The 21,973-nt window shown below is 40.5% G+C and overlaps 1 protein-coding gene across 1 annotated transcript in view; it reads left to right on the forward strand.

Annotated features, from left to right (window-relative positions):
* The window catches only part of LOC121521338 (exostosin-1), a 340,957-nt gene that overhangs the window by 70,507 nt on the left and 248,477 nt on the right, over positions 1–21,973 (forward strand). The window lies entirely within an intron of this gene.

A 21,973-nucleotide genomic window follows, 5' to 3' on the forward strand; every position in this document is an offset into this window, starting at 1 on the left:
CTTGGTGAAGTACCCTTAAAGGTGCTCTTCTAATTAACAAAATCTGAAAAAGTGCCCTCTTATGTGCCCTTTTAGTAAACAAATGATACAGTGCCCTCCAGGTTGTCCTCTCATTGAACAAAATATAGTATTTAGCCCTACCTTACCCTGACCAAGCTCCTCCAAATTCTTTATACTTCATTGCCAGTGTAACTGCTTAGTAGATCAGTCATTCTTTAAACTGAAGCTGATCAAGACTTAGCCCAGGAACAGATGCAGTGAAGACAGGCTCTGATCTTCTGCTGCCATCCATCCCGGCTGACCCAAACAAGGTCACTGATATCTTCAAACACATGACCAAAAGCAGAATTGACTTTGATTCCAGCACCCTGACTACCCCCTACCCTGACAAAGCTCCTCGGTTAAGAGTTAGCTTTCATTGACATCCTCACTTGTGTATTTCTGTGCTTGTGCCCCACCGTGTACAGCAGATGCCCTTTTCATGACCCCCCACCCCTCAAACATCCTGCTATAAAAGCATGGAAAACGATCAGAAGAAACAAGAATAACAACAGAGATATGGAAAACTACCACGATGAGACAAAAAACTGCCACAAATAGATAAAAAATGGTCAGCAGCCTGATTCATTTTCATCTCAGTGTGTTTTAAATCCTTAACAGAGAGACAACGGTGCAGATTCATAATCAAAAATCCCAGACAGACTCAACCTCCAGCTCTGTATCCACTGCAGATGTGTTCAGCCTGGCCCTTGAGGCCCATTATGCTCAATAAGACAAGTGACAACACGGTGAACCAATGAACAGCAGCGAGGCAGGCCCCATTTAGCGTAATGAATATCCACACCATGTCGGAGCCCTGCAGACGGATCCCCCGGCCCTCAAACTAATTGCTGGATGTTGATTTTCGTTGTCTGGAGTGAGTTAACAGGAAATCGAACCGACATGGTGGCAGTTCGTTAAGAGATATCAATAGTGATCTCGTTTGCATGGTAACTAATGGGGCGAAGCTTGAGGCTCTTTGTTATTGGATAAGTGGAGGCTGACAGGAAGACATATTAACCTACAGCTTCAGCGACCAGGTTGGAAGAGAAAAGATTAGAAAAGAGGACTGTGTTTGTCGTGACAGCTGAGAAAAAACTGAAAATTAAATGTTAAACCACAGAGAGTCCCAGCTATCCTTCATAAAAAACATCAAAATACTACCATTCCATTCTGGAGAGTCCAAATCTCCTTTCTTGTTGTCATAAAATGAGAACTAAAGCACAAATTCCTCACATTCAATCTTTGCCAAATGCTTTATTGGCAGCACAGAAAGTTCTGCTGTGTCTTTTCTTCTTTGCTGTCAAAAGTTTAGTTTCTCCACCAGCCATGCCAAGCTGCTTCAAGGGCATCTTACAAGAAACAAGCTTTGCTCTCCTGCTAGTCCTTACAAAGAAAAGCTTCACTTTTTACTTGACATATAAATGAACAAAGGGTGCTGAACTCAATCAAAATGGAGCCACTATCCAATGAAAAGAAGGTGCAAGCTAGGATTCTCAGTCACACCACCAATGCTCCAGACTTGCCAATCAAAAACAGGCATATTTGTCCCTTTGTCCCTATTTGTTCAAGGTTTTGACCAAAAATTGTATTTTCTTTTCCTTCATGTGACAGTTAAACACATTATGATGACATTTAATTTGACACAGCCTAACAGCAACTTTTCTAAGTTGATTTTAAACACGTTACAGTGCTTACAGAGCTTGTTAGCTTTTATCCTGCTGGTTTCTGACTACTCTACCAGGACTTCCTGCTAGGTTAGGATGCATTTACCACCACTGTTTTGAGTTAAGATGAGGAGGATTGTCCCGCAGTAGCAGCCAATAGCTGTGTTTCCATCACCCTTAGAAATGACTGGCAATGGAAACTGAATTTTGAAAAACCTCTCAAATATCGCTGAAAAAATTTGCGCTCAAGAAGTGCAAGGGAAACACTTTTTCTGCTTTTACAAGTCACAGGACGTGACATACGGTGTCACATGACCAGTTCACTCCGAGACAACATGGCGCGGTACATGTGGACAGAAGAGGAAACAAGACTTTTCTTAACATCATACTCATACCCTTATATGTGGCTTTGCCATACAAACTTTGCCTATGAACCGTCATCTGCTGCCTTTGAATTTAAATCTCCTCCCTAAACCCTGAGCCCTTAAGGACTAAACTGACTACACATGGAAAATGATTGAACAAATGCAAAGATAAAAACAAGCATGCCTCACCTATAGACCTGAAGAAGGCTGGTTTATATGATCTACTTACAGTAAAGAAAACGTTTTTATTGCGGCGTCAACACTTATTACACCTTATGCATATTTTTGTTTACCATTTTGCTCTTTTCACGTCCCTTTTATAGTGTTTGCTAGCGGGCTTCCTAAGAAAATCCCTGTTGTACTTCACAATGCTATGAACTATGGGTAATTCCCTCACTCTAAAGGTCTTTACACACTGGGTCCATTATTTCCGGATCCATAATCCGAAAAAACATCACGCACTTGGACATTGCATACTGGGTCTGATCCGTTTTTATTTGCCTTCACTGCAAAAATTCATAGAAGGTGGTAAATTGTTTCGTACTGCAAGCCTGTATCTCTGTCACTCCTTTAAAATCGTGCTGATCCATCCTGACAGAGAGCTTCATTCAGCACCCATTCATGTGTCTCTGTTATGAGCTGTGAGTAGGCTACAACCATATGCCTTTATCTGTTATATTTCCACAGCTAAAATCCACATTACACACCTGCAAACTATGGTGTTTTAAGTGAGGTTTCGGGAGTGAAAGAGAGGGAGGAGTTGGACGGGGGTGAGTGAGCGAGAGAGAATAAAGTAATGGGCGCTGATCTGAATCATCAATCACTCATCTATGTTATATTTCTATAGTTTATATCCACATAATAAATGAGCAAACTTTGGTGTTTAAAGTGAGGTTTGAGGGCGAGAGAGAGGAAGAGAGAGAGGAAGAAGCAGTGGGCACTGTTTTGAATCATCACTCACCCATTTAAATGACTTGGACTGATGTGAAATTTTGCCCAAAATCAAGTCTGTTCCAAAAAAAAAAAAAAAAAAAAAAAAGATGGATGACAATTTCGGCATCAGTGTGCAACCATGATTAGAACAACATGAGCTTGGTTTTCTTTTTTTAATGTGTGAAAAATTTTGACGAAATAATCGGACCCAGTGTGCAAAGGCCTTAAGTCTGCAGATATGCCCACTCATGGAAAGGGTGCACGAACGGCTTAAAAAGTCTGCAAGAGATCCCTCATGCACTTTATGGTTTGACATTGGGACAGCCCTAAACCTAGAGTGTGGATATGGAGACTGGGCCATTATTTCAATTTGATGTAAAAACTGCCAAGTTGCAGATACAACCTCGCAAAGTGAGTGGAATTGCCAGATTTCATGTCTGCAATGAGGCAGATCCATCTTGCAAAGCTCCAGTCTGATATGATCATGCCCAATCTGTGCACTGACCAGACTGATCTGAGGCATTTTAGGAATAGCTAGGGGCGGGGTTTACTTGTACTACAACCCAGTAAACAATGGCGACCAGTGTAGTGATAAGTTCAGGGGTAGTTTTGGCTGCAGTTTCTATCCTAACTGAACAGTATGTCTTTATTACAAGAAGAGCAAAGAATCCAAGTGGAATCTTTGCTCTGTAGAAGAGCTGATTTTTCTCTTCTCCTAACCAGCTTTGGCGTTTTGATAGAAAAAATTTCAAAAGTACAAATCTGAAAACTATAAAATCAGAATGCAGTGTCCTGTCTAATGGGGAGTGTTTCCCTTTTTAACCCAAATATATTCCCTTTAAACCCCATAGCTGTCCATTAAAAAGCACTGAACACGTTTAACTTATGTATGTGACAACATACAGTATGATCAAAGAATTCCCAACATTCCCAGCTAGTCCTCCTGAGCTTCACATGCAGATTGAGTCTGACAGGCGTGCTCTGGGATTGGAGGGGAGCGGTCCTTTATGTTATTACTGACAGAGGGACAGCCTTACTGTACCAAGAAATCCCAAGACGTACACTCAAAGCACTCAGCCACTGTTTTATTTACATGACCAGCCTTTATGCTTGAGTATTATTCAGCCTTAATGTGGATTTATCATGGCTACAGATAATGCTTGGGTCTGATGGTTGGCAGGTTTGAATTAAACAGGATATTTAAACAACTGTCTGTGTCATTGCAAACAGTACCCTCACTAAAGTAAACTGAGAGGGTTAATATCATATAACTGATCACAAAGAAAGTTTAACAGATGATCATTAAAGTGTGCATACAGTGTAAATACTACTCTGGCTGGTGTTATAAGATAGATCACTGATTTTTAGATGTTTCAACACACCTTAGAGATGAAGCCAAGGAACACCACATTTATATTTATACTATGTTATTATAACCAGGGGTAGTTTTAATCATTTGAAGTCCCCGGGCATAGATCAACATTAGCCCCCTCATATTTAATACATAATTTTATGACACCTCTATCTAATGACATGACCAATACATTACTTCAAAACCTTTTCAATACATTCTGATAAATAATAAAAATGCCTTCCAGTGGATTATAAGTGGACAAAATGCCTAATGGATCAAATGTGATACCAAAAAAGGGTCATTTTATGACTTTTTTTTTTTTTGATTTTTATAGATTATTAAATAAAAATTTCAGTTCCCCAAAACAAGAATTTTCTGGCTACTATTTGAGTTATCAGGCTTTAAGGGGTTAGGCCCTCCTCCATTTAGCCAAAAGCAATCATAGCAACTGATATACTCATTTGAAGCTTCTCTTTTTGGACACCAAAGACAGAGTGCTACGGGAAGAACCCAAATTTTAAACAGAAATACCCAAATAGCCTACAGTACTTCATCAGCTCATAGAAGAGCACTGTAAATCAGACTCACCACATCATGTTTTAAAATGTTTCTAGGCACTTTTTAAAAAGCAGACTAAACAATTTTCTCACAGAAAAAAATTACACTTGCACAGCTTGAACAGCTAAAGCTAGCCTTTGTTTGTACAGCTATATCTAAATCACAAAAACACTGTACAGGCAAATTACGCCTCTTCTGTCCCAATGGAGGTGGTGTCCCAAGGTGGTGGTCTGCAGCCAGACCCCTCTGAATTTATCTGTAGACCAATCCTGGAGGAAAGAGGCTGCAAAGACAACAAACAGAAAAAAAAGCTAATAGCGTAAGTTCAGCCAGTCGACCCAAATTAGTTCTTGTCATGACTCAACACATAGGTGTAGCACGGGAGGGGGTTTTGAGAAGCTTGCAATGATAGGCGTGTTGTAATTTGTCTTTTCTTAGTAATTTGTGCCATTGCTGAATCAAAAGGGATTTAATGAATCAGTCAACAGACTGAATTTTGTATCAAATAGAGTAAAATACAAAACTGGGGGGCCCCTGCTCCTACCTTAAAAATGGTGTAGTCCCGTGCTTTAAAATAATGCAAGTAAATTTCATTAAACAATAGTAAAAATATTGCTCATATAAGGAAATTATGGTTCAAAAATACATTAAAACACATGATGCAATATTTGTGGCTTGGTTAGCCAGTTAAGCGGGGGCCTGTATAATATTCTTTCTGGGGGCCCAAAATCCCTGGCTACGCCACTGCTCAACATGTTTATTATTAGTGCAACTTGCTTAGATAGTCATTTATTGTCATTGCATTGTAAATACCCAATTAAATTACGTTTTGCAGTCTCCTCTGTAGCAGCAAACACAGTTGTCCAAACGGTGGTTAGAAATCCGCAGCCTCATGTCTTCCATCCTGCTGGTGAGGGAGTGGGCACCTACGAGAAAGAAGCTTGGTACGACGAGTTTGTGTGGGGCAGCTCTTAGCCTAGCCTGCAGCCCGGCTTGTTTGCCCCACTTCCGCATCCTCGCACAACGCCGTCTCTGCCTCCTCCCAACCCGGCTGTTGGTGGCGTGCTGCTCTGCATCCTCCTCCTTTCAGGCTCCCAGCGCCCCGTTCTCCAGATAATCTCCGTCGGGAAAGATGTAAACTCTGTGGGCATGCTTCCTTAGTAGTCAAAGAAGCAGTCTCTTATATACAGAATGTCAGTTCTGGTGTAATTGTAGGGCTTTGTTTTGCTTCTAGTTGCATTTTACTTGAAGGTAACTACAAGAAAATCCCAATAATGCAAATAAGAATTAATGTAGTCAACACAATGCAATTAGGCACTGTATTGACTTGTTTGTATTCCGGATCTTTGAAGGGATAAAGAGGCTAAAGAGAGCTGCCATAAGAAAGAGAGAGCTCAGACTGAAGGTGTTAATTCAGCGCTCCAAAAACATCTTTAGTGCTGCAGATTAAACTGTCACACTCCAATCCTCGACTATCTCCATCTGAGGAGGATTTTAGGGCCCGGCCTTGTTGGGTTCGACTTGTCTGTCTCTGAAATAAATCTCAGCGCTGAGGAGCTGACAGATGGTGACAGTAACAGAAGCATTTTGGTTTGGAGTATATCCGAAGGGCAAAACATCCAGATAAAGTTGTTAGTGCCAAGAGCAATTTGATCTGAAACTGTGCTTGTCAGCAGCGTCTTTACAGCCGGGCTGTCTAAATGACGGAGAGCCAACAGGCAGCTCGGGGGAGGGAGCTGCTCCGGAGACACGCTCCATGATGTAAAGATGTCCTCGACACAATGTGCGCGACATAAATAACATGAAGTATTTCCCACATGGGTGTTAATTATGGCTCCAACCCTCAGCAGCAAGAAGAACAAAGTGTACAAGCCACACAAAGTGACAGCAGCTGAAACGTCCACATTTTCTCAGACAGATTTTTCATCCACACTACAATCTGAAGGAACTTTGACTTATATTTAATCTGCTCTATTTTAAATTTCTACCAAAAATGTCAGAATCTTTACATTTAAAGTCAAGTAGTGTCAGTGTATGAGCGGCTGCTTGTTAGGGCCTCCTCAGACACACACTGAGAGTAGCATTCATGTATCACTGACCTCGTCTAATTGCCATCTTGTATTGGGGCGCTGTGTTTAAGCTGTCAAACTCCCTGCTCGCTCTGTGCCGCTGCTGCCACTTCATTCACAGCCAGGATCCGTCTGTGAGCTTTTACGTCTTCATGGCTCCCTGTTGGGCCACTGCATTGATTTTTTTCAGCGTTCTCCCTCAATATTGTTCTTTTACTTCAGGAGAAAGAAAAACACACATGAAGGACTGAGTCAATCATCACATTTCCACCAAAACATACTATATCGCTGTGTCATAATGGGGATGGGGATCTGGTGGAAAGATGAGAGGACCGCACATTTTAAACCCAAGTGGTAAAAGCTAAGAAGACCTTGTTTTAAGAAGTTATAATGGCTAAATTTGATCTGTTATACCAGTTTTATATTGTTGAAAAAACACACTTCCCTTCTTGATGTTAAATTCTACGCACAATGATGACATTTTATTTAACTTCAATTATCAGGTCTCCCTTAAGAAAGAGGTCTTCGGTCTCAATAGGACTAACCTGGTTTAATAAAAGTTAAAAAAAAAAAAAAAAAAAAAAAAAATCACCATTCAGATCCCCCATAGAAAATTCGTATGGTCCACATTACAATGCTTTTCATGCTTGAACCTGCTGTTCAAGCATGATAATGATAGCTTTTCAGGCTTCAAACCATATAATTACCTCTTTTCTACACTTTACTGCAGTGAATATATTTTAGTTGATAATGTTGTAATAAGGGCTGGGTGATATGGCCACCAATTAATACTGAGATATATTTTGGCTATATTGCAATACACGAATATACTGCTAAATTTTGAAATCTCCTCTAAATTGCTGTATAAATGTTTAAGTCAGAGCTGAAACGTGTGGCAGGTTTTAATTGGGTTCATATGATGAAAAGATTTATTCACTTTTACTACCAATTTTTGCCAATTCTTTTGACACCTTTAACCCATAGACGATGATACAGTGCCCTGAAAAAGAATTTGCCCCCTTTCTGATTCCTGGCTTTTTGCATATTTATCACACTTATATGTTTCGTATTGTCAAACCAACTTAAATGTCTCACAAAGTCAACCCAAGTAAAAACAAAATGCAGTTTCTAAATAATGGTTTGGTTTATTCAGGGAGAACAAAAATCCAAACCTTTCTGACCCTATGTGAGAAAGTAGTTGCCTGAACCTAATAACTGGCTGAGCCACCCTTGGCAGCAATAACTGAAATCAAGTGTTTGCAATAACTGCTAATGAGTCTTTTCCATCGCTGTGGAGGAATTTTGGCCCACTCTGCTTCGCAGAATTGTTTTAACTCAACCATATTGGAGGGTTTTCAAGCATGAACTGCCTGTTCAGGGTCACACCACAGCATATTTCAATTTGAGTTAAGCCCAGACTTTGACTTGGCCACTCCAAAACCTGTTATTTTTTAGCCATTCAGAGGTGGACTTCCTGATATATTTCAGGTCGTTGACCTGCTGCATAACCCAAGAGCGCTTGAGCGTGAGGGCATGAACTGATGGCTGGATATTCGGCTAGGATTCTCTGGTAGACAGCAGAATTCATTGTTCCATCAATCACATCAAGTGGTCCAGGTCCTGGAGCAGCAAAGCAGCCCCAGACCATCACACTGCCTCCACCATGTTTGACTGTTGGCATGATGTTCTTTTTTATCAAATTCTGTTATTTTTACGTCAGATGTAACAGGCTGCACACCTTCAGAAAGTTCAACTTTTGTCTCATCAGTCCACAGAATATTTCTCCAAAAGTCTTGGGGATCATCAAGATGTTTCTTGGCAAATGTGAGACGAGCCTTTGTGTTCTTTTTTGTCAGCAGTGGTTTTGGCCTTGGAACTTTCCAATGATGCCATTTTTGCCCAGTGTCTTTCTGATGGTTGAGTCATGAACTGTGACCTTAACTGAGGCCAGTGAGGCCTGCAGTTCTTTGGATGTGGTTCTGGTTTCTTTTGTGACCTCCTGGACAAGTCGATTCTCCTTTTTTTGGTTGGCCGACGACTCCTGGGAAGGTTCACCACTGTCCCCAGTTTTCTCCATGGTGGGCATCGTGGGCAATGACTGACCGTGGTTCACTGGAGTCCCTTGGAAATGCCTTTGTAACCTTTCCCAGACTGATAGAGTTCAATCACTTTGTTTGTCATTTCTTATTGAATTTCTTTGGATTGTGGCATGATGTGTTTCTTTCTGAGATCTTGTAGCCTACTTTACTTTGTTTGATAGTTTCTATTTAAGTGATTTCTTCTGTCAACAAATCTGGTGGTAATCAGGCCTGGGTGTGGCCAGTGAAATTGAACTCAACTTTCTGACAACTAAGGCTAATCACAGTTAACTCATCATTTAACAAGGGAGGGCAGTTACTTTATCACCTAGGGCCAGATAGGTTTGGATTTTTTTTAAAACCCTTAATAAATAAAGTCACCATTTTGAAACTGCATTTTCTATTTACTTGGGTTGTCATTGTGAGATATTAAAATTGGTTTGATGATCCGAAACATTTAAGTGTGATAAATATGCAAAAAAATCAGGAATCAGAAAGAGGGCAAATACTTTTTAACTTTTATTTTCCTTTTTTAGATGTAGGTGAACAAGTTTAGCCCTGACCAGGGATCTCATTTATAAAGATTGCGTACGCACAAAACAGGAACAGGGCCTTAAGTTGGCGTGAGCCACTTCCCATGCAAAGTCTGTGATCTATTAAAAACAGAGCTGACAGTAAAATGTTGACACCAGTAAGCAAACTGTGAACCATGTGTATTTTAAAAGCAGAGGGATATTGGCAGACAGTTTCATTTTTACACATTTCTAGTGTGCTATATTTTACTTCCAAGTATGAACAATGTGTTCATATTCATTTTCCAAAATCTGATATTTCAACCAGCATTTCATTATCAAAGTCTCACCCTCGTTCGCCCTGATTGTAGGTGGCCAAACCTTAATATCATCATTTTATGTAGGAATCCAAACACCAAGAAATGATTAAAAAAAACAGCAGAGAATAGCGCCAGTACTTAAAATTGTGTTTAATAAATTCCTTAACAGTCTGATTTCTAGTTTGATCTAATTTGTCTTTGCTTCAAGATGCACAGAGGAAACAGACCCGTGGTGTCTGTGTCATACAGGTTCATCTTTGCCTTATTGTCACTGAGCACATCTTTATCACCTGCGTGTATTTATTCTTATAACTGAGCTAAGTGTTCCTGGACAGCTCTCACACAGTCATAATATATTCTCATAATCAGTCATAGTTCATGCTGAGCTTGACAGAATAAGAAAGAGTGAATAAATAAACACCTTTGAACATCGATCAAACTTTATTTATTCCGTAGTCAATCAACACTCAGTTTAAGAATATCCTATAGTGGAGGACAGATCCAGCATTATGTGAAGAAAGAAGTGTGGGCCCGTAAACAAAAGCAGCAGCGATACACAGTTAGAGAAACGTGCAGCAGCAGTGTAGTGTCAGTCTGTGTTTTCTATTTATTAGTCTTTTCTCACTGTCCTTTCCTTCACGAGCATCTCAGTTTCTGTGCCAACTTTCATTTTCTTCCACTTCCTTCAGGTTAGGTCAGTCACTTTAAAGAGGGTGAAAATTTATTCAGTGTTCAAAATATTATGCAAATAATATTTTTCTCTAATTTTATAGTCGATGCAAATGACAGTCAGTATAATTTTCCAGTATCAACCATTAGAGCATAATTAACTAACCTCCCAATGCAAACATACAAAAACTGAAAATGCACTGCTCCAAATTATTATGCACAATAGAGTTTCAAAACATTTTATTGGTTGTAAAGAACAGAAGATGGTCATTTGTTGAATTTGCGGCATTATGAGGTCATATTTGCTGAAATCAAAAGCTATTTCGATCAAAGACGTTTGGAGAAATGTTGGAGTCCTTCTTTGATATCACCTTCACTATTCTTGCATCCATTGAACTTGTGAGTTATTGGATAGTTTCTGCTTGAATTTCTTCAGAAATAGCCAGAATAGCTTCAGAGCTGCAGTTTTGATGTGAACTGCCTCCTGCCCTCATAGATCTTTAGCTTGAGGATGCTCCAAAGGTTCTCAGTAGGGTTGAGGTCAGGGGAGGATGGGGGCCACACCTTTTATGCCCATAGCAGCCAATGACACAGAGGTATTCCTTGCAGCATGAGATGGTGCATTGTCATGCATGAAGATAATTTTGCTACAGAAGGCACAGTTCTTCTTTTTGTACCATAGAAGAAAGTGGTCAGTGAGAAACTCTATATACTTTGCCGAGGTCATTTTCACACCTTCAGGGACCCTGAAGGAGCCTACCAGCTCTCTCCCCATGACTCTGCCACCTCCTCGGTGACGTCGCAGACTTGTTGGGACATGGTGGCCATCCACCAACCATCCACTAATCCTCCATCTGGACCATCCAGGGTTGCACAGCAGTCATCAGTAAACAAGACATGATGTTGTTACCTCTGTGACCCTCAGACTGACTGGTGCCCCGTGGCTTCTGCCTCCAGTACTGGTATTATGTTGATATAGTGCAGAGCACTACAAGCAGCAATCAATGCATTGTGTTTAATTTGTATTTCTCTTACTATCTGGGTTGATCTTCTCTTTGTGGATTGATGGATTTTGAAGCAGGAAGAAAACAGACATTGCACATACCCTGAGTAGAGCAGAGAAGAGTGACGCTTCTGACATCCACCAGAGCTGGACCGGAGCACAAGCTGTGGAACTGCACTCCTGGAATTGCAAATATTCTAATGGGATATGATGATAAACTATGAGCTACATTTTATTGGATTACTTAATAAATAGAAAAGTAAAATAAATGTGAATTGGCCCATGCATCATTTATATCTGTGACCTGTGCAAATGCAGCCCTTGTTTTAGCACACTGACCCCCTACGCACCAAAGTATTTTATTTTTCTATCAAAACCAAGGTGCTTCCTGTCTCTCTCTATCAACACTGCCTCTCTCTCTGCGTCTCTCCCTCTCCCTCTCTGATGAGCAGCGACAGGCTCACAGACAGCGCAGAGACAGATAGGAGGAGACACGGCGAAGATGGCAGAACTGTGATGTGAGCCTATTACGGGCTGCAGCGCTGTCAGCCCGCCGTCTCCCTGCACCTCCTCCTCCATGCCCTCCCTTCATCCACCTGGAATGTCCACCTCTCACCTCTCTCTTCCTCCTCTTCTCCCCTTCATCTCCTCCTCCTCCATCCATCCAGAGAGGTGTGGAGTTATAATAAAGAGTCTGCTGCTGCTGTCTGCCGGTACCTGCTGTATCTGTTGTGAGTCATGTTCGCTGTCACAGGATGAAATATTACACGAGAAAAAGACCCAATTCAGCTGCTCAAATTAGCTTTATTGGATTAACAAGAGAAATTCAGCAAAATTGCATTTTTTTGTGCATGTAGATGAAAGAGCAGCCGAGGAATGTGATAAATATTCAGTAGATGAAGTTGTTTTTATGCAAATAAAAGAGATGTTGTTACTCCTGTTACTGTGGCAGAAACTCAGACGAGGAAAAGAGGAGTCGTAAACAGAATGAACACCTGAGAAGGATTAGAAGGACTTAAGTCTAATTAAATTTCATAATTTAAATATCAATTTTATGAGCCTTAAATTCAGGATAATCCAATTAAGGTCTTGATGTCTTTATGACCATTATGCTGATGTTTCTTTCATCTTATTCCAAGGTAATGTGCCTGTCTTCCTCTTAATATTGAGTTTTTCTTTCAGTAATGATTTCAGAAATGCATTAGTGGTAGGCAGTAAACTGTTCTCAATAGCATCACTGGTAAAATGTAAGCCTTGGAATGGATTTTTGCAACATCCGTCTTAAGCATGTTTCAGCAAGCAGCTGGATCAACTCAGTTCATCCTTAGCTCATGCTACAGCGATTCATCCTATAAAGGCTTAAAAGACGATTTGAAGGTGTGTTTATGCTCATGACTAGGTCACATATGCAAAATACACTTTTTATGCTTTTCTAGCAAAACTATGTGCCCCTGGTGTGTCCACAATCCCCCCCAAGAATCAGAACCCAACCCCCTCATCTTTCAGAAAATGTGTGCTGAAACAAACTGTTCTCAGATTTTCCCCTCATGATGTCATGTGGGGAGTTAGCACCTCCCCAAGTACGCTTAAGATTGAGCCAAAATTTCAAGCCACATCAAAACTCTATCTATACAAAACAACACTTTACATGTTACAGAGCTAGTTCAGGCAGGCCATGCACGGAGTCAAGCGCTGCCATATAACTCAAATCAGCTGATCTCACACAAACCCTCAGCTGACAGCAAGCTGAATGATTCTAAAGCCCCGTCCACACGGAGACGAAAATGATATATTGCCGTTTCGTTTTGAAAAAGTTTTCTGTAAAGACAGGATAATTTCCGGAAATATCCGCATAAGCATGGAACCACTGAGAATGACTGAAAACGCTGTAGTGCATATGCCAAGCCTGTACGTGTCGCTGTATTGCTGCCACGGAAATGCACCAAAAGAGAGAAGAAGATCACTGAAAACTGACACGAAGTTTCTTCTAGGTGCCCTTCTGGTTGTTCTCTGCATTGGATTTAAGAACATATGGTGTATGCGTTTCGCGGTGGTGGTAAAGGAGCATCAGTTTTTGCTGTAAAAGCCATAACAAGCTCAGTAGCTTCTGCAGCACGAACACAACCCTGTAGTCCGCCATTGTTGTTTTGGCTGGACCCACGCAGGTGTCTTAAGAGAGCTACGCTATGTTTGATGTAATGGTTTCAAGAAAGATGCGGTTGGCCGTCCACAAAGAGATGAAATGGTAGTCGTTTACGGATTTGTGCACTCTGGGACCCGTTTTCAAAAAGTATCGTTTACAGTCACCCAAAACGCCGTTTCCATGTGGATGAAATGCCGATATGACAAAAAACTTTTGCGTATACTCCTGGATTCATCTCCGTGTGGACGGGGCCTAAGCATGCTATTGGCCAGCACTCTCATGCTGCCATGTTTACACTGCTCTTTCCTGGCTACACTTTGCTGCTCCTTCTGCAAGCTGCTTTTTCCAACCCTCCTCCGCCCCAGCTCCTCCGTCATTGTTACTATTAATTTTATTTTCATCATGATGTATAAATGTACTAATTTTTATGCCTGTAGCTCTTACTTAGTCACCTGTCTCATGTTTGGGGCTACTCTGGGACCCCGTGTGAGTTTTTTTAGAAGGTCAAAGCTCAAAATTAGCAGTTCTTCTGACAGAACAACAATAATAATGCCTACAGATACAAAAGGGTCCTCACTGCCAACTCGGTGCTCAGGCCCTATTTCCATGAAGTTCTTCAAAATAAAAGTTTGTAGTTTTTATTTTTTGAGTACTTTTATCGTAAATGACGACATCAGAAAGAATGTTATAGTCAGTACATGACGTATTGTATTCATGAATACAACATGTTTGTTGTAGGAGAAGAAGAGGGCTTTATCACCTGATTAAACATTTAAATGCATTGTCTTTTAATTTTGTAAGATACTGTAAAAGATACTGTAAAATACCATGACATGAATATCACTCAGGCCCGAAATGCACACATTTTGTATCAAGGGTTTAACTTTAACAGCTCTGTTTCAGTGTCATAGGAAAAAAAGGCTTATTAATGCCAAATTAATAAATGTGTCTCACCTAGGGTGGACCTTTGCTCAGTGGTTCAGATTAAAGTAAAGTTAGCATTTCATTTGGATATCATGGTCCTAGAGTCTGGAGGAAGATCAGAGAGGCACAGAATCCAAGGTGCTTGAAGTCCAGTCTGTTCAGTTTCCACGGTCAGTGATGGTTTGAGGTGCCATGTCATCTGCTGGTGTTAGTCCACTTTGCTTTATCAAGTCCAGAGTCAGTGCTGTCAGCCATCTACCAGGAGATTTTAGCACTGGTTCTCAACTGATGGGTCGGGACCCAAAAGTGGGTCACAGGGTCTTTTTACAACCAGTTGCTGGCTTTTTGCTGCTCATTGACCAGCATGGTTAACTTGTAGGGGCTGAAATTAAGAGCTGAATCTGATTGGCTGAAAGATATCAGAAATTTGGGTCACAGTTTCTCATTAAGGATTTGTTTATGGGTCCTGAGACTAGATCAGTTATAATAATAATAATAAACTTTATTTGTGTAGAACCTTTAAAAACAAAGGTTTACAAAAAGCTTTGACAATAAGCAGAATCACAACTATGACAAAGCATCAAACACAAACAGCATATAACAAAGAGAAGGACAAAACCCCAACAACAACAGAACCCATGAAAAACTCAGCCAGCAATGTAAGTCTAACATCATAACAACCCAGTAGAACATTATAAACACGAAATTGTGTCAAGCTAGAAAGACATCATAACTGTAACATTCCAGAATAAAAGTGTAAACCAAGAATAAAAACCCAGAATAACCTAGACCAATTCAGGCAACACAGGAACCAACTACATAAAAGATACCTAGGACCAGAAATGTAAGAGCATCTAAAATATTAGGAAGAGACATAAAGAAACATAAATAAAAACAGTAAGAAGGAGAATAAAAACAATTCAACTTTGTAGAAATTAATAAGCCAAAATAAAAAAATTACTAGAAAAGCAATCAGAGAGCGCAGACCTCCGCCATCAGCCCTGTCTCCCAATAGTGCAGAATCCTTTAAAAACACAGATGGGTGGAGACACAGAGAGGCAAAGCATTGGCTTCGCTACATGTGAAAGTTATGGCAGAGGGTTAATATTCCTCTATTCCTCCCAGCATTGTGAGTAATCTCACCACAATTCACTGTCTTTCTCTCTGTTACGCTCCTCGACCGGGTGTGTGTCTTTCAAACTCTATAAACTCCAAAACTTTGAATGAGTTACTCATGTCCGCCATCTCCTAGTGTAAAGTGGTAACAGCACAGACCTCTGCCATTAGCCCTATTTCCCAATAGTACAGAATCCAGACGGTGATCCAGATCAGTCCCAAAATCTCATCAGTTCTTCCTTATGCCATTTCTGACATTTCCTGAAAATTTCCTGAAAATCCGTCCATGACTTTTTGAGTTATGTTGATAAAATAAACAAACCCACCCAATCACATAACCTATAGTAAAAATTCTAAAAAGTGAATGATATTAATCATAATGATAATAATAGTCATAATAATTTTACTAGTCAGGTAAAACCAATATAGCAGCAAAAAGAGGACACATGATTACAAAAACAGGAGAACTACTGTTTTTAGATTACGTCATGCTTCCATCTACTGAGAAGCTTTATGGAGATTCTGATTTCCTTGTCCAGCAGAACTTGGCACCAGCCCACAATGAAACCAAGACTAGCAGAAACTGTTTTGCTGACCATGGTATTTCTGTGTTTGAATGGCCAGCCTATTGGGTTGCCAGGTCTGCGGTTTTCCCGCAGAATTAGACTGCTTTTTATGTACTGCTGTGGGTAGATTTTTTTGTCCGCCGGTTGAGAAGACCAATTTTTGATGTGTTTGGTATGTGTATTTAATATCCAAAGCAGAATAAACAACTTTTATTACCCTCATAAACAACTAAATCAACCAGTAGAGAAGCAGGCAAACTGAACATGGCACACAACCAAAGATCCCCTGTGCCATTCTGTCACACAGACATACAGAGGCAGCACATCTGCATTACACAAGTAATATATGTGGCAGAGGTTTTACTGGCTTGTGTTGAATTTCAGTGCTTGGCTTGGTTTTGGGCTAGTTTTTATCGGCCATTGGGCTGGATTTGTAACCCAGACCTGGCAACCCTGCAGCTAGTCTGACCTGAAAATCTGTGGGGAAATGTCAAAAGGAAGATGAGACACACAAGACTCAACAATACAGACGACTGAAGGCAACCTGGGCTTAATAACGCCTTAGCAGTTCCACGGACTGATTGCCTCCATGCTCTATTGCATTGGTGCAGTAATTTGTGATAAAGGAGCATCGACCAAGTACTGAGTGCATAAATAAGCATAATTTTCCAGACAGTATTTCTGTATTTATCTGATATTTAGTCATAGTATTATAATTGTAGATTGTAGGTTTTTGATTTTTGTGGATTTATCATCAAGATTTAAACAAAAAAGGTCTTGAAATATTTCACTTTGTATGAGATGAATGTAGAAAATAGAAACTTGTAGCATTAAATCACAGCAAAAATGAACTTTCATAGTCAAATCCAACTTTCTATCCTCCTTTAATCCATTATTCCAGAGAACCATCTTCTTATTTCTACTGTACCTGGTCTTAATGGCCCAGGTTGTGAGTTGCATTCATGCCAGAGAGTTTTTTCTTGTACTGCGCTGTACTGTAGTACTTGTAGTCCTCTAAATATCCTTTTAATGCACTGCTTGTCCTGCCACTATGTGTTGTGTTCAGGTAATGATGAATGATCACAAGGAATTCTGGGCAAAATGGGCTGCTGGTGTTTACACCGCTGTTGACTCCCCCTCTATCTGGCTCTCCTTCTCTCTATGGGCTCTTGAAAGGTCTATTTTGGGAAGTTCACCTGAGTTATCTTATCAGCGTAATGGAAGAGCACTTAAGACAGCAGCAGGGATTCTCCTGAGGAGCCAAGCTGAAGGGAAATCTGTGAGTGCACATCAAGCACAAAGGACTCGTGACTTAGAAACAGGGTCCGTTTTTTAAGCAGCAAATGCTTTCTGTGAACAGGATGCTGTAGCTCGTTAATGTTTCTATACTGGGACTATTGAAGGTTTATGTTTGAAATAAAACTCCCTTTTTCGGTGTCAAAATTTTTGCCGTAACAGGAAAAAGCCTTCCTGTTGCAGTCTAGAGAGCATGCTCTTTGGGCATGATGAATATTATAAAGAGTATTTCTCATACACACTTGTAATGACAGATGGACCTTTTTGAATAGTGCATTACAACTTTATGATTTTTCATTATCAGTGGTTATGGCTACAGCCTGCTGTGACATACAGAAGGCACGAAAATAAATGTGTTGATCAGCTGCGATCGCTGCGTCTGACACTGCCAATTATCTTTGTGCACGTATAGAAAGCTCTGACAGCCTGACATGGTGCTGCAAAACCATCAATTTACAGTCTAAAGATACCAGCAATGCTATCAATGACTAGTGTGATTGGATTACAATCAGATTTACCACAGGGGTGAAAAGTGTTTTATTTTCAGCCACTATTGCAATGTGTCCAAGTGCAGAAGTCCCCTCACAAGACACTTTACAGAGAAGGCAGGTTTAGTCTGGCCCAACATTAATCCATCATGAGCCCAGCACCAAGCAACATTTATAAAAACTACAGTAGCAATTGTGTGTGTGTGTCCTGTGTTGGGGTTGAAAAGAGATGGAGGGAAATGCAGAAAGAGAAAAGAGGGAACTATAAAAAGATAGAAGAGGGGAATGCAGAAGAGGAGAGTGAGATGTGGAAAGAGAAGAGGTGGATGCAGAAAGTAAGAAAAAAGGTGATGCAGGAATTGAGGATAGCGAGATACTGAAAAAAGAAGATGGAGATGCAGACAGAGAAAAGAGGGAGATCCAGAAAGAGAGATGAGGGGATGCACAAAGGAAGACAGAGAGGCAGAAAAAAAAGAGCGAATTGCAAAAAGACAGAAGAGGAAGATTCAGGCTGAGAGAAGAAGAGGGGATACAAAAACAGAAGAGGGTGATGAAGGAAAAAGCGAGGGGGGGTGTAGAAGGTGCGATGAAGAAGGTATAGATCTGAAAAGAGGATGATGCAGAGAGAGAAAAGAGGAAGATGCAGATGAGGGTGGTGCAAAAAAGAGAAGCTGGAGATGCAAAAAGAGAGATGGGGATGCAGAAATAGAAGAGGGACAGATGTAAAAAGAAGAGGAAGATGCAGAAAAAAGAGAGAGTTATTGAAAATGAGTAGAGGATGATGCAGACAGAGAAAGAGAGGGATGCAGAAAAAAGTGAATTGCACGAAGACAGAAAAAGGAAGATTCAATTAGAGAGAAAAAGAGGGGATACAAAAAAAGAGGGAGATGCAGGAAAAAATGGAGGGAGGTGTAGAAAGTGAGATGAGGAGGGTACAGGTCTGAGAAGAGGATGATGCAGATCAGGGTGATGCAAAAAAGAGAAGATAGAAATGCAAAAAGAGAGGGGGGGTGCAAAAGAAGAGGGACGGACATAAAAAGAAGAGGAAGATGCAGAAAAACAAGAGGGAGGTGTTGAAAGTGAGAAGAGGTGGATGCAGATGGAGAATAGAGAGATGCAGGAAGAGAGAAGAGGGAGATGCAGAAAAAAGTAAATTGCAAAAAGATAGACAAGGAGGATGCAGGAAGAGAGGAGAAGGAGATGCAGAAATAGAAGAGGGACATACAAAAAAGGGAAACAGTGATGTAGAAAGAGCGAAGAGGGAGATGCAGGGAGAGAGTAGGGGGATACAACAGAGAAGATGGAGATCTAGAAAAATAACAGGGGTGAGGAGAGGGGGGTGGGGAAAGTGTAGAAGTGAGAAGAGGGAGATGCAAACAGAGAAAAGAGGGTGATACCGAAGCGGGAGATGCAGGAAGAGATTAAAAGGAAATGTAGAAAAAAGAGTGAATTGCAAAAAGAGTCAAGAGGGAGATGCAGCTGGCAAGAAGAGGGAGATTCAGGAAGAGAGGAGTGAGATTCAGAAGTAGAAAAAAAGAAACTTCCAAAAAGAGAAGAGGAAGATGCAGAAAAGTGAGAGCGCTGCAGAGAAGAGATAGGGCGATGCAGAAAAGAGTTAATGGAGGGAGATGCTCAAAAAGAAGATGGAGGTGTATCGAGTGAGATGAGGGCGATGCAGAGAGAAGACAGACGTGTAGAAAGAGATAGGAGGGGAATGCAGAAAAATGAAGAGGGAGATGTACAAAAAAAAAAGGAAGATTCAGGGATTTAAAAAAAATGGAAGCTACAGAAGAGGGAGATGCCATTGGAAAAAGGATAAAGAAAGAATGCGCCCTCTAAAGGTATCCTCCAGTAACACGTGTTGTGTATAGGCTAGCATATTTGCAGTTATTCTCACGACACAGCTGGATGGATATGTAAATGCAAGGTGAAACAGCAGCTGTATCTCAGGCCTTAAAGTTGTACAGATTCCCAAACAACTGTCATTCATTAAATCACCAGATTACTTAGTACTTTGATAATCTGCACTAAAGCGAGTTGTCCAATTTGACTGAATTCAGTCCAAACAAAGGGATAAAAGCACATTCACAAAGTCTCTTTATCTCTTTACTTCCTGTATAAATAGTGTTAGAATTATTGTTGATTCTCTTGAGTCTTTGTGCTTTGAAAATGTAAAAAAAAAGAACAATGCATTTCTCAAATGAAAGTGAGTGAATAAGAGGCCACGCTGATTGAAAATCTGTGACTGATTGTGAATGTAATTTGCTCGTTTGTTTGTGTTTGCACATTTGAAGGTGTACCTACCTGTTCTTTGAATTAACGTGCAGGGATTGGGCGATATTTCTCCCTCTGCACTGAAAACACACTGATTAATGAGCAGACGCCGCAGACCTGCAGGGCTATAATTCATATAAATTCATAATTTATATTTCACTGAGAGGATTTTCGTGGGGGCTTTGTGAATGCATATGAGGCTGATGTTTGCTCGTGGTAATGTTTACTGTTCATGCTTGGCTGCACTGCTGTAAATATCATGTTTAGAAGTTTGTATAATACGTGTGGATGCAGTTAGAGTCGCACTTGCGGTGTCTGTTTCTCTCCCCACTTATCCCGCTCGCTCGCTCTGCCAACCAAAAACTTCAAGCAGCCATCCAGAGTTGGCTTAACTAACACGGACAGCGATTTCCCTCATTGAGAGCGAACATTTCACTCCCCTGCCTATTCTTCCACCCTGACAGCGCGATTTATTGGCCTCAACAGCTGAGGGAAGGATTATGGAGGGATATAAATGAGAGGAAGCACACACAGAGCCCTGCTGGGATGTGAACCCGGGAAAAGAAGGCTCTTCCAGGAGGGGGGATCGCCTTTGTTTTACTGGCAGGCTGCATGCAGAGTTTGAACACAATTACAATACCCGTGTAAAATTTAGCCTCAAATCATTACCATGCTTCATACATTGGATCATTTTTGAGTCTGGGAAATCTTGATTGACCTGTGGAAGAAGAAAGGTGTGACTCAGAGCAATCATAGATGTGTGATGGTGTATAATGTTCATCTGTTTAGGTGGATGTAAATGAGAGTGGAGATTATCAGCTGCAGCTTAGTTTCAATAATTAAATTTTTCATCATTTTTCCTTTGCATAAATCTCATTTCAGCATATGATTTATTGTTTTATCTGCGCTGCATGGGCTCTTTGCCTCTTGAGTAATCTGTTACTTGATTTTCTTGTTAATACAATGCATTTTTTTATTTTAGCTCATATGTTGAGCAAATGGATGTCTTTGCAATAAATTAAGCGATGCCAAATTATCAGTCTAAGACATGGAGCTGAAGTTACAAATAAAGAGATTTTCTCATAGTTTGGGCTTCGCTGCTTCACTTCGACAGAATAAGTTTTATTGCTGGTGTTGAAGCAGATTGGCTCTGTTCATTTGGAGTTTCTCTGCTTAATGAGAAGTTATGAGGCAGTGGAGGATGTCTGTTGTCCAGTGGGGGAAAATAACTCAGATTTACTACTTTAATGTAGTAAACACAGCATAGAAACTCTCAAAAATAACACAAAAAAAGTTATATATATATACATTTTAAGAATAAAGAATCCCTCAGACTCTCTTTTTCATCTGAAAACCTGTGTATATGGATATTACGTAGATTTTTAAAGGAATCAATGGGATCTGCAGATCTAATATTCTGGGGAACACTATTTCAAAGTTTAAGTGTTTATCAAACAGGCTGCCAAGATTCTTGGAGGTGGACTTAAAGGGATATTTTAGGATTTTAGAAGTTGGGTCATATGAGGTACTTGGCTATAATAGTGGCGTTAGCCTCCAGTGATTTCTGTGAAATCACTCCTGCGGTTGAGCTCAGAGAGA

This window comes from Cheilinus undulatus, linkage group 14, assembly GCF_018320785.1.
Source record: "Cheilinus undulatus linkage group 14, ASM1832078v1, whole genome shotgun sequence".
Lineage (NCBI taxonomy): Eukaryota > Metazoa > Chordata > Actinopteri > Labriformes > Labridae > Cheilinus > Cheilinus undulatus.